The sequence below is a fragment of the Marmota marmota genome, unplaced genomic scaffold (genome assembly GCF_001458135.2).
Source record: "Marmota marmota marmota unplaced genomic scaffold, marMar, whole genome shotgun sequence".
Taxonomy (NCBI): Eukaryota; Metazoa; Chordata; class Mammalia; order Rodentia; family Sciuridae; genus Marmota; species Marmota marmota.
This window is the reverse complement of record NW_026000141.1, coordinates 3540309-3552977: the sequence shown is the minus strand read 5'-3', so window position 1 is coordinate 3552977 and position 12669 is coordinate 3540309. Positions and strand designations below refer to the sequence as shown.

The 12669-nt window shown below is 51.3% G+C and overlaps 1 protein-coding gene across 1 annotated transcript in view; it reads left to right on the top strand.

The window, feature by feature from the left end:
- The window catches only part of Tmem132c (transmembrane protein 132C), a 267501-nt gene that overhangs the window by 139966 nt on the left and 114866 nt on the right, over positions 1-12669 (top strand). The window lies entirely within an intron of this gene.

The following is a 12669-nucleotide window of genomic DNA, read 5'->3' as shown; positions in this document are numbered from 1 at the left end:
CCCCCCCCCGCCTCATGGCTACCGAGGTCAGGAAGGCTTAGGAAAAGCTGACTCCTTCTGGAAGAGTTTTGTTTCCTTGGCAACTTGTCTTCCCTCTCTGTTTTCCACGTGCTTGTCCACCATCAGCCCCAGCAGTGTGCACTCGAGGCTGTCCTGCTGGGGTGGGACAATCTGTGGTCCAGGAGGGTTGCACCCTGCTACTGAGAGCAGCGATATGGTGGCATCTCATTTTAGTCATCTGTGAATGGGGCTCACACGAAGGAGAGGGAGAGGAGGGGAAAGGAGGAGCAGAAAGAAAGGGAATAAATCCTGGAGAAGACGTGGTCCTTACCTTCGAGAGCATGCTGGTGGCCAAGGTTTGCTCTCATGCCACCGAGATGTCGGGAGAGGAGGGAGCCAGGGGACTGGGAGAAGGGCAAGATGTGAGGACATGCAGTGATCCTTCCCAATGCTGTGTGTTAGAACTCCTGGGATGTCTCTTGTTTCTTGACCACCCCTCTGCTAACGGCTGCCCAGTGCACAGCCCTGCACTGGGACTTTCACACACCCTGAGATATGCTTTCCAACCAACCCAAGAACTTAGAACCGATCTTTCTCCCCTAATGTGCTCCAAGACTGCAGAGTTTGCAAGTGTGTCCCGAATCCCAAAAGACAGATCTGGGCCAGCGTCTAGGTTCTAACTATTCCTTCCAAATGCAGCTAAAAACTAATCCTAATTAAGAGGACTCAGTTTGGAGCAGCAAGAATCAATGGAGGTTAACAGGGGAGGTAATTTGGGAATGGAAATCCTTTTTTACCCTTTCTTGGTAAACACTCAGTTCTCTGAATTGAATGTCTATGAACAAGCCTGGATTTTGAGTCAAGCGCTTGGTATTGATTACAGTGGGACTCCAGGTCATTCTAGTGCAAAGCCTCTGTGTAGGTAGCTGGCCAGGCTCTTCCACAATGAGGAACACCAGTAGGCTGCCCTCCCCTCCCCTTGCCCAGGGGCCTTCCTGCCCAGGGAACACCTGGGTCACCACAGTGGCTTTGTAGACACTGCAGATCTCCCCACACACATACCTTGCAGCCAGTGGCAGCACATTTGAAAGGGTGATTTTGTGGATGGAGTCTGGTGCCTCTGTGACTCAGGTACAGGTCAGAGAAGTTCCAAGAGGGTCAATGATGGGGAATGACCTGTTGTCAGGTTGCAGTCACAATTTCTCCTCATGGAGCATCTTTGTGGCTGCTTTACTACTTACTAATCATTCTAATTAATCAGCCGCTCATGAAGTGAAAAGCCCTGGTAGTGGAGTAGGGAGAACACCCACCGATCATCAATCAGGAGAACGGGTTTGGGAACTCTCTCTGGTCCTGGGTGGAGGTATTGTTATGGAAAATTCCCTGCATCCTAATTGCCAGAGCTGATTCTGTAGCATGAAGATAACAGCGTCTGTCCTCGCTACCCCACAGGGTAGTTTGTCAGCAGTAACAGCCGGGTCTTGGCGCTGTCCTCCATCAGGTGCTCTGTAAGGCTTGGAAGGCACAGCCAATGTCATGCTTTTAGCTATAATATTATTGGGGACGGGGGTGGCATGATAAAACCAAGGCTGAGTTCTAAGTGACTCGTCTGCGGAGCTCAACCAGTGAGGACTGGAGCTGACTTCCAGCCCAGCATTGGCAGATGCCCAAAACCAGACTCTTCACCTCCACACGGTTCTGTTGGGTGGACAAATGGCAGGTGAGAGTGAAGGAGCTCTGTGGGCAACCAGAACTAGCTGGACAGGTGAAGGGCATTGATATGGCATAGGAAACTGTTTAAAAAGGGGTCAGATGAAAGGAACCAGCTTGCTGTCTGGACCCTCCATTATTCCTGGAATATAAGAACTTCGAGGGGGATGGATTGGCTGCCTGGAACAGCTTGAGCACACTGGTCAGTTGGGATCACCAGGTGATTCTGCCATGGGCTTTGCCACAGGCTCCTGGTCTCTGTTGGTGCAGAGCAGCCTGTGAATTCCCGACAATGTCAGCTAGAGGACTGTGTCAACGCAGCAGGGACAAGTGTCTATCAGTCCCTACTCTATTTCTGTGACATGCTTTTGGCTCCAACATAAACTTGAAGTGTGCCGATATCCTCCCTATGGCTAGCTGGCACTCAAGAAACATTCCTTAAACCACTCAGGGCCTGCTGACCTTATCGCCCACTTGCTCCTTAGGTGTCTGGTGCCTGATGTGACACTGGCCTCCAAGTCTTATCCACCTGCTCAGAAAGACTTTCCACATACTCAGGGTGTCACCTGACTTCTATCCCTAGGTCTTTCTCCAGAACCCTGGGTGGACTAGCTTTCAGCCTCACCAGCTATCACCTGGGCTGTCCTCCAGCTATCTGCTCTACCCTCTCCACCCTCTCATTGGGTACCAACTACTTTTTTGCTGCATTAATTCTCTCTGAGGGATGTTTCATATGGATTCTTCTGGACCAGTATATCATAATCCTTTGCATCTCTAGGATCTAAAGTTCTATGCAGACCAACTTTTTAATGTTTTCATTCTGGTGATATGATCCCCTTCCTTGGGGATTCCTTCTGTAGAAGCCTTTGTGTTGTTCCCTACTCTCTATATGGCAGAATCTGAATGATCAAGAACAAGAAAACTACGTCCATTCCCACAATTTCTATTCAACATTGTACTGGAGGTTACAGCCAATGCAATTAGGCAAGAAAAGGAAATAGAAGGCATGTAGAACAGAAAGGAAGGAGTAAAATGATCTGTGTGCAGATAACATAATATTCCCTAGAGAGAATGCTGAGAAACTGACTGAAAAACTACTAGAACCAATAAGAGAGTTTTTCAAGGTTGCAGGGTCAATATGCAAAACCTAACAGGCATTGCATTTTCTGTACAGAGTAATAAATATCTGAAAATGAATTTTTTTAAAAAAATTCCATTTGTAATAGCATCAGAAGGGACAAAATACCTTGGAATAATTTTGTCAAAATATGTGCAAGATTTATACCCTGAAAACTAGAAAATATTATTGAAATAAACAAAAGACCTCCCAAACAAATGGAAAGATATCTTGTGTTCTGGGATTGGAAGACATGATATTGTTAAAATAACAACACTCCCCAAATTCACCTACAGATTTAATGCAATTCCTATCAAAATCCCAGCTGCTACTTTGGCAGAAATTGTGAAATGGATTCAAAAATTCACATGGAGGGACTGAGGGTGTGACTCAGTGGTAGAGAGCTTGCCTACCATGCACAAGGTCTTGGTTCAATCCCCAGAATCACACAAAAAATAAATAACTGAAACAATGTAGAAGAAGAACAAATTTGGAAGGCTCACTTAACTTTTATATTTCAAAGCATACTACAAAGCTATAGTAACCAGCATTGCATGGTACTGACGTAGATATAGATGATGTAGATATAGCTATAGACACATGCAGATCACTGGAATACCAAGTCCAGAAATAAACCCATCAATTTATGGTTGGTTGGTTGATTTTCAACAGGAATGAATCTCAAAAGAATTCTATGAGAAACAGTTTTCTTATTGTTATCGCTGTTGTTCACAGTACTAAGTATTGATCCCAGGGGCTCACTAGCACCGGGCTACATTCTAAGCCCTTTTATTTTTTATTTTAAGGCAGGGTTTTGCTAAATTGCTGAGATTGTCCTCAACCTCCTGCGTCAGCCCCCTGAGTTGCTAGGATTGCAGGCATGGCCACCACACCCAGCACAATAGTCTTTTCAATAAATGATGCTGGGACAACTGATGTGGAGCCTACATCACACCATCTACAAAAACAAATCAAAATGGATTAAGACCCTAATGGGAAGAGCAAACAGGTGTACATGACCTCGGATTGGGCAATAATTTCTTAGTTACAACTCTAAAATCACAAGCAACAAAAGAAAAAAGAACAGAGGAATCAGATTCTATTAAAATTAAAAACTTGTGGACTTGAAAGAGCACTGGAAAGATGGCAAAGCCGCAGCCTACAGAATAAAAGAAGTCATCATCCAATGAGCATCTAGTGTCAACCACTTGTAAAGCACTCGCTTCTCAACAATAAAGACACAATTAACTCAATTTAAAAAATAAAAGATATCAGTAGACATTTCTCCAAGGGCGTATAAATGGCCCAATAAGTACATGGAAAAGGTTCCCAACATAATTAGTCACCAAGGAAGTGCAAATCAAAATCACACTGAGATACAGCTTTCCACTCACTAGGATGACAGTGATAAAAGACACAAATGCTGGAAAAGGCCATGGGGAGGTGGAACTCCTGGGCACAACCCGTGAGGGCACAGGATGGTACTCGGTGCTGTGGCAGCTCCTCAGTGGACCCAGGGAATGTCACACTAAGTATTTCACTTAGTCAGACCCAGAAAGTCCAGGGCCCAGTGTTTTATCATCTATGCAGGAGCTAGAGAGAACTAAGGGGCAAAAGAAGGGTGAATGCCATAAAAATAAGGAGCAAAGTGAAGTATATAAAGGGGCCGTGCTCGTGTGAGAATCCTCACAATTCACTATGGTGTGTATCTCCGGAACACCAGTCCCAAAGCAATAAATAAATAGACAGAAAAAAAAAGTTAAGCAGAGTTGTCAAATGGTCCAGCTACTCCCCTCTTAGATACACACCTAAGAGAACCGAGAATATATGCCCAGACCCACACTGCTGCATGAAAACCACAGTCATAGCCATAATGACCACGGGAGGAAATGACCCAGATGTCCATCAACAGCTGAGCGGGTGAGCAGGGACGTGGGGAAAACCCCAGGATACTCTCCAACCCTGAGAATAAGCACCCACACCAACCACGCTGCCCTCCTGGAAGAACAGCTGTCGCTCCCATTCACCCCTGAGAGCAGACTCCAGGTGTCAGTGCTACAGTGTGGTCAGCCCCTGGCTGGCTGCCCGTGCCGTGCGTCCGAGAGGGGAAGGAGCTGCTCAGAGGAAAGACATCGGTGACTGGCAGCCTCTCGGCAGGCTTGACGGGGCCAAGGCGACAGGCGATCTGTGAATAATCTTGCCCTCTCCAGACACAGCCTCGTCAGGGACGATAATGGCCCTAATGGATGACACCTACCAAAGAGCCCACGGTGGCAGTGCGGGCTTGGAGCGCTGAGCCGGGCTGGGGCTGCTCCCTCTGAATAGAATCATGTCCACAGAGCTTTCCATTGCCCTCTCCTCCCAAGTGTTTTTCTCTTTCCTCCCACTTAACCAGTCACGGAGCTTTTCAGGGGGCCGTGTCAGTCGGGGGCTGGGATAAAAGCTCTGCCATTACCTGGGGCATTGTTAAAACATGAAGGGCAACGTGTGTCTCATTATCCAGGCCTTCAGAAGAGATGGCATCCAGCCAAAACGATACCATTAACTCTCGGGACTCGCCTCCGAGAATCCCCACTTTAAATAATAATTTCTTTGAGAGGGAGTGAACAAAACTTGAAGGCTATCATCGGCCTTGGGACCGCAGGGCCCCCAACACCCAGAGACGTGTTATATGCACATGAGGCTTTCTGAGCCCATCTTCTGAGACAGTGGTGTGCATCTCTCAGAGGCAGGAAAATCCTCCCACCCTGGGTTCAAAGGCAGCCGGGGCACAAGTGGCTGGTCTTTGGGGGAGGATACAGTCCCCTTTCTAAGCTCTGCAGTGGTCTTTTCTTCCAAGGACAGCTTATTTATGCCCTGGGGTCTATGAAGTGGGGAACTGGGCTGGGTTCTGACTCTGACCTCCAGTGTTCCTAGGAGTTTCATGTTGGTCATTGTAGTTCTGTATCTAAAACAACAAAAATAAGAGCCATAGCATCATGCAGGGAGAACCATGTCTGCCTGTCCCCTTTATCCCTCACAGTGTCACAAGACGAGATCTGTCGCCTGATGCATTAGAGAATGGTGGCCCATAGCCACGAGGATGGGCACCTGCTGGCCCTCCTAGTTGACGTGGGCCAGGAACTTGAACAGCCCTCGGTCGGGTGATTCTAGCTCAAGGCTCCTCACTGAGGTGCAAAGGGACACAGGGCATCTGGAGCCTGCACTGGGCAAGCGGGCAGTGGGGTGGGCCTCCTGTTCCCTCTCTCTGCCTCTCCCTTCCTCCGTCCCTCCCAAGTCCTCTCCAGGATTTCCTATGGGGTCTTTCCATGGGGTACCAGGACCGCAGAGTAGTCAGACCATTTCTATGGCAGACCAGGGGGTCCAGGAGCAAGGGAATCTTCTAGAAGCCACATACCAGCACAACAAGCTCTTTTGGTCAAAAGAGTCTCAAAGTCCTGCCTGGTTTCAGAGGGAGGAAGGTCCACTCCACCTCGAGGTGGGAAGAATGTCAAGGTCGTATTTTAAGGAGACAATGTGCAAGGAAGTCACCATTGGATGACCTGTGGAAAACACAGTCTGCCCAGTTCCTGAATTCAGGCTGGTTCTGAAGGCTGCAACTCCAAGGTCAAGTATTGGCAGGGTTTGCATCTGGTAAGGGCTCTCCCGTGCCTCGCAGACGGCTGCCTTCTTGTTGTGTCCTCCTGTGGATGTGTCCCTCTGTGCACGCAGCAAGAGATCCCTGGTGTCTCTCTTTTCTTATATGGACACCAATCCCACTGAATCAGGCTCTTCCCTGTGACCTCATTGAACCTACATTCCCTTCTTGAAGACCCTGTCTCCAAGTGCACTCCCACTGGGTTTAGGGGTTCAATGCATGAGATTCTGGAGAAACAACTTCAGCCATACAGTTCCTAATTGCTAAGCCTTAAATATTCCACAGCATTGACATCAGCATTGGCAGCCATGCTGTCACAGATCCTAAAGTTAATCTGAGGAAGGTGCCTAGCCTAGTGCCTGGTGCCCAGGATGCCCTCCATGATCATGACCAGCTATTCAAGGTCATGGTAAATATGCTTGTTTGCTGCTATGTCCAGTGTGCCTCTGAGCCTCTCTAGAGAAAGCACAGGAGACCCACCTGTGGACTTAACATTCCTCCAGTAGACAGTTGGAGGGGAAGTGACCAGAAAGGGACTAGACCCTGTGAGATTCCGAGCAGCCGTGATATTTCCATCCAGATCCTCTGTCACTTGTCCCAAAGCCTCCTGCCTCAGGCGGGACTGCGTCCTGCCACATGCGATGGGAAGCTGGGCAAGCCAGGGCAGGTGCTGGCTTAGTTGTTTTCTTGCTCTGGGAGGAAGCCACTCAGAGTGTCCTTTCTGCCCCAGCGTCCTTGATGTGCAGCTTTCCTCCTCATGACCAGCAGGGGGTGATGCACCAGCACAGGAGAGCACTCCAGGCACAGAAGTGGGTGCACGGGGGCCAGGCAGCCTCAGCATCTGCCCAGACACTTGGATCTCTTTGAAGTCAGATTTTCACTCTCCTCCACAAAGAGCACAACCCTCAACAGAGGAGCACTTGTCTCCTTCCCAGAAGAGACCGTGCCAAGCCCTGCATCCAGCCATGCTGGGAATTTCCTGCAGAGTTCTAGACAGGGGACATGAAAGAGTGGACTTGCCATGGCTGTGAGGACCACTCCAGGCCTCCAGGCTGTGGGCAAGTCAGTGCTACAGCACGGTCAGCCCCAGGCTTGGAGATAGGAGAGCAGCTCCGCGGGATTGTTTGAGAAAGATGTGTGCATTGGTCAGCGGTGCGTTGCTATAATGGAATACCTGAGACAATGAACCATAAAGAGAAAGGTTCTGGGGCTCCTCTAGTTTGAGACTGAATGGCCCTACACTTTGGGCCTCTAGAGGCCATGGCAAGATCATGTGGTGGACAAGGAATACTCACCCCATGACCAGAAAGCAGAAAAAGAGGGTGGATTGGGGTCCCACAGTTCTCTTTGGGAACAGTGACCTAAGGACGTGCTTTAATATGGCACCACCTCTTAAACTGTCTTCAGCATCTGCCAATAGCCCCCTTTGGGGCCACACCTGGGATGTCTGGATCTAGGGAGAGATTCAACACACCCTATAGAGCCATGGGGCAGCATGCTAGTCATCCAGCAAAACCAAGGTGACATTACCTGTGGCTAGTGTCCTCCTCAACCTGCCTGAGTCCCGCCCTCCCTCTGCAAATGCTGCCCTCACATCCACAAGCATTGCCCCCCCTTCACTCTTCATCCTGAAGTTTGGGGGCTCCTGTCCTCACCACCAGACTCCAAGTTGGGCAGGAGAAGAAGGTGCAGCCAATCAAACGATTCCTTTCCCCGGGCCACAGGCATTGTCCCAGAGCAGCCAGGCCTGCTGATCTTTTTGTGGTGGGCCATCACCAAAGATCCCAGTAGACTTCAGCTACAGCTGATGGAAACAGACCCCATCTCCCAGCCTGGAAGCATGGTGTCCCCATTTGACTACCCCCTCAGGGAGCCTGGAAATGAAGCCCGGTGGAGGAAATCAGAGCTGAGACAGGAGAGAATCCTGCCGGGCCCAGAGGTGCCCTGTGCCCTGGGCAACCCCTCTCTGACTTGTTTCCATTCAATTGCTACCCACCTCACCTGGAGATCTACCTGTACTTGAGAAACGTCAGACCAGGTGGAGAGGAGTGTGATACCGAGGTTTCAGGGTTGAGGGAGAGAAGAATCTGAAACCCTGGCAGTTGGGTATGAGTGTTTTCACAGGCTGTTTCTTTTTATAAGACCAAACCATTCCAGCGGCTGAGACATTGAGATGAGAATTCAAAGGACAGGATTTCTCCCGAGGCACCATCTGTGTGCTTCATTTCCTCGGACCGTCTTGTTGAAAAGGCTCCAGAAATGTCGGTGAGAAATGTTTGAAGAACCTCCATGTCCAGCGGCTGTGATGGGGAGCTCCCCGGTTGCAGGAAGGGCTCTTCCCAGGGCTGCCACTCGGCCAGCAGTCCTAAGGCATCAAAGGAGTGGAGCATTTTATGTGTTTGGAAAGGGGCAGAGGGCCCGCCTGCCGACAGGCGAATGGAGCCCTGAGAAACGCTCCAGGATGCACTTCTTGAAGGGACTCGGGGCAGCCTCTGAGCTTCTCTGCGGATGGTCACACAGCCGTGTGGTCCTGTGCAGGTCCTGGCCGAGTGGGAATAAGACACCGATGGATAGTGGGAACTGGAGGGTCATTTTGTGCCTCTGATGGAGAGAGCCCACTCGCGCGGCTCTGGGGTTTAGTAGTAGCGACTATCACCTGCTCTGCATGTACTTGCTGACTAGCCCGTGGTGTGGTCAGTAGTCCTGATAGCCCAGGCTGACCTTCACAGTGCTTCTGGGTCTGTGGGTGAGTTATCTGAGGGATGTCACCTGACCTGGTGATGCTCCTCATGGAGAGCTACTGACTGTTTCTCCTGCTAATAACCAATACATGGAAGAGGTAGGGACATCTAGATTCCTGGGGCCTCCTGTCATGGGGTTCACTCACAGCCTGTCCCTACATTGCATCTTGAGCTCTCTGTGCCCCAGGTTTCTCTCCTTAGGAGCAGCTGCCCTTCATCTTCCTGCTGGGGTGTCATCATACCTCCCCTCTCCTGGACAGTCTGGGCTGGAGGGTGGGGGCAGGTCCTGCTGTGGAAGACTGCGAGAGCCACGCTGCTCTCTGACCCACCACCGACTTGGCAGCTCTGTGTCTTCAGATGGTCTTGCATAGGCTGATTTGGGGGGTGGATGAGTAGCTTGAGCCTGGTGGTAGACTTGGGAACATTTCTTTGCCTTGTTTGTTTTGCACACTGATGTTTATGCCAACACATTTCTGTGCAAATATATTCTCAGTTAAACACCACCCTCTCCATTTCTGATGGGAGGGGGGCTTGCACGCCTTCTAAAATAATTTTTGGGTGCTATGAAGCTTTTAAGAGCCACTTGCCAACATCTAACTCACGTGCAGAGGAGTACGCACATCTGAAAAGCCAACTATATCAGTAAAGGGGACACCCGTGTCACCAGAGCCCAGGAAGAGGTCAAGAAGAGCTGAACTCAAGTGACATGGTCATCAGTGCCGTGGAAACCCTGCACATTAGCCCTCTGCGGAGGGAACCGGGGGGTCTGCTGGTAGTGGACACGGGACAGGGAGCCATCGTGCTTCCTTAAGATACAGCAGCCAGGATGGCTGCCTCCAGCTACAGACAAAAACCATGGTGTTGCTTAAGAGGAAATAGCATCCTCCTTGGTTTCCAGAGTGAACTGGACCTTAATTCCAAGCAACTGTCTCCTTTCTCCTCTGGGCCCCATCATGCCCAGGCCTCTGTCTTCACAGATTAGGGCACGCGAGAGGGAAAAAGTAGAGGGCCAAGTCTGTGCTACTGGGGAATTGGGAATGGTCACTATGAAGCTGAACGATGCCCTGAGACTGGCCACCTGCCAGAATCCAAGACCTAGACAATGAGCCAGGGTTGTGTCCCCTCCTCCTCCAGGCACGTTTCCACCGTACCTTCTTCTCTGTTGTCATTTACTGTGCCTTTGAGATCTGAGATTCTTTCTCCTTGATGAAATCCTGAGAGCAACCACCCTAAAACTTTTGCTGTCTGACCAAACGGTGAGCAGGACAGGCGGCTTGCACCTTGGTCACCACCTGTGTCCCTGGGCCCTGCCAAGCAAGAGCCCAGCTTGGCCAAAAGACAGGAGTTTCTGCTGGCTTTTTAAAAATAGAAGCAAACACCATGGCTTGCTGCCTTCTGGCCCTGCGTCTTCCTCCCAGGCCAGTGTGGTCTCTGCTCTTTCCTGGCAGGGTTCCTCACTTCCCCCCCCCGCCTCCTGTGTCTTGTGAATTCGGGTTGCCTGCTGTCCAGAAGGCGCTTTGCCCATTTTCTGCATGGCCTGAGTCAGTTGGAAGTTCATACCAAGCTCTGGCTTCTGTCCAGCTCCCATCAGATAGACGGGAGCCTGGTGAACCACAGTTCCCACCGATGGCCGGGTGGGAATAAGACACAGTCATCTCACTTTCCCCAGACGTCTTCCCCGGGCAGGATCAGAGCAGCCTGGCAAGCACTCAGATGCTGAGAGGAAGCACCTTGCCCGGGCACCCCACGTTCACGGGCATCCTTCGCCTGGCACCTGGCCCCAGCGCGTGCTGTCAGGGATCTGAGCTCACCGCTAGTTCCTTTCCAAACTGTAGAAGGCCTGCGACTTGACGCTCTGCCCCCACTGACCCATCTGTGTCCACTCTGCATTCCAATAGTTCCGTGGTGCGCTTCGCCTGGCCAATTGTGGCTCCTTTCTGGGCCTTGCTGGAGACCCCACACACACACGCGCAACAGCTCGAGAGCGGCTGCGTGCCTCATGAGCATGGCGTGGTTTGCAGACTGGCGTTTGGCACAGGGGCTTCTGCCCACGAGTGGACGAGGACAGGAAATGCCAGGCGTCAGCCTCACTGCGCACCAGGTCCCAACCCTGCCGGGAGGGTTCCAGCAGCCTCTGCACATGAACTCGATGCCTGTATGGTCCCTTCCAGAAGCCAGACACTTATTAAACCCGGCAGCTGGCATTCTGGTGGGGGAGCAAGAAATCCGGCGAAGTGGCCTTAGGGAACAGTCCGCAGACGACACGCTCCCCACACCCATTGTGGTTGGGAGGGTTCCACGCGCCTCACTGAAGCTGTCATGGCCACGGTGTCTCACAGGAAGGATGAGGATTACATCGTCCAGGGAAAAAGCTCAAAAGGCAGAGTTCAAGAAACCCACGGCCCCCCTCCTCCTGCCGAGTCTGGAGTGATGCTTCTTCCCCGGCCAGGTGTGGGCCACCCGAGTTGCCTGGATCACTACTGCCCAGGGAGGGATGGAGCCTTGGTGTCCAGAGACATCCCCGGGCTCTATCACCCAGGCACAGCCAACTACTGGAGGTTTCACTCAGCTGCCAGCACCTCAGGAGGGCCAGCTGACACCTGGGACCCAAGGCCCACCCTGAATCACGTGGCCCTGCCTGGTCTGACTTTTTCGCTTGCCAGAATGAAGTTGCACAGCCTGGAGATCATCTCCTAGGAGCAGGGAGGCTGGTCCTCTGACCTTTGGGTCACCACCCAGGTACTTTGCTTTCTGCCAGGTCTACACATACCAGGATGCTGGGTGGAGCCCAGCCTAGCACAAGGCCCCTCAGGCCTTCATGTTGGCCACGGGACCCTCCGGACCCCCATCCACTACACCCTTGTTAATCAGTGTCATTGTTCCTTAAAGGAGAAATTTGGCTGAAAACTGGCAACAATGTGGAAAATAGACAAAGGAAGTCCTCCCGGTGACCTGCCCACCTGTATCTCCCATCACTGGGAGAGACCCTTGTGGTGGCTTCTGGGCTGCCTTTGATCTTCCTCCATACCAACCTGAGCAGAGAGGACGGCCTGCCCCGGCTTCCCTCCTACCCATGTCCTGCGTGTCCATCTTGCTCCTTTTTCTGCCGACAGCTCCCCGTGCCTTTTCTGTCTGGGTCCCTCCAGTTCCCTCAGCCTCTTCACTGTCACTTAATATTCTACCCCGTGGAGCTGCCAGAGTTCACTTAACCAGTCAACGAGGCGTGAGTGTTTTCCAAACAACGACCAAGTAAAATAGCGCCACAAACACATTTTACCTCTCACTCTAAGAGCCCTGGACATGCCCTGGTGCCGGCATCATGGGAGCTGCAGAGTGAAGGCTGTGCAGTAAGAGAGCGAGCAGAGCAGGGATCTCCTGGAGTTTCCTCTGCAGGTTGGCACCCGCTGCACCCATCACCCTGAGAGTCCGTCCTGGGCCACCAGGGGGCACTGTCCCATGCCATG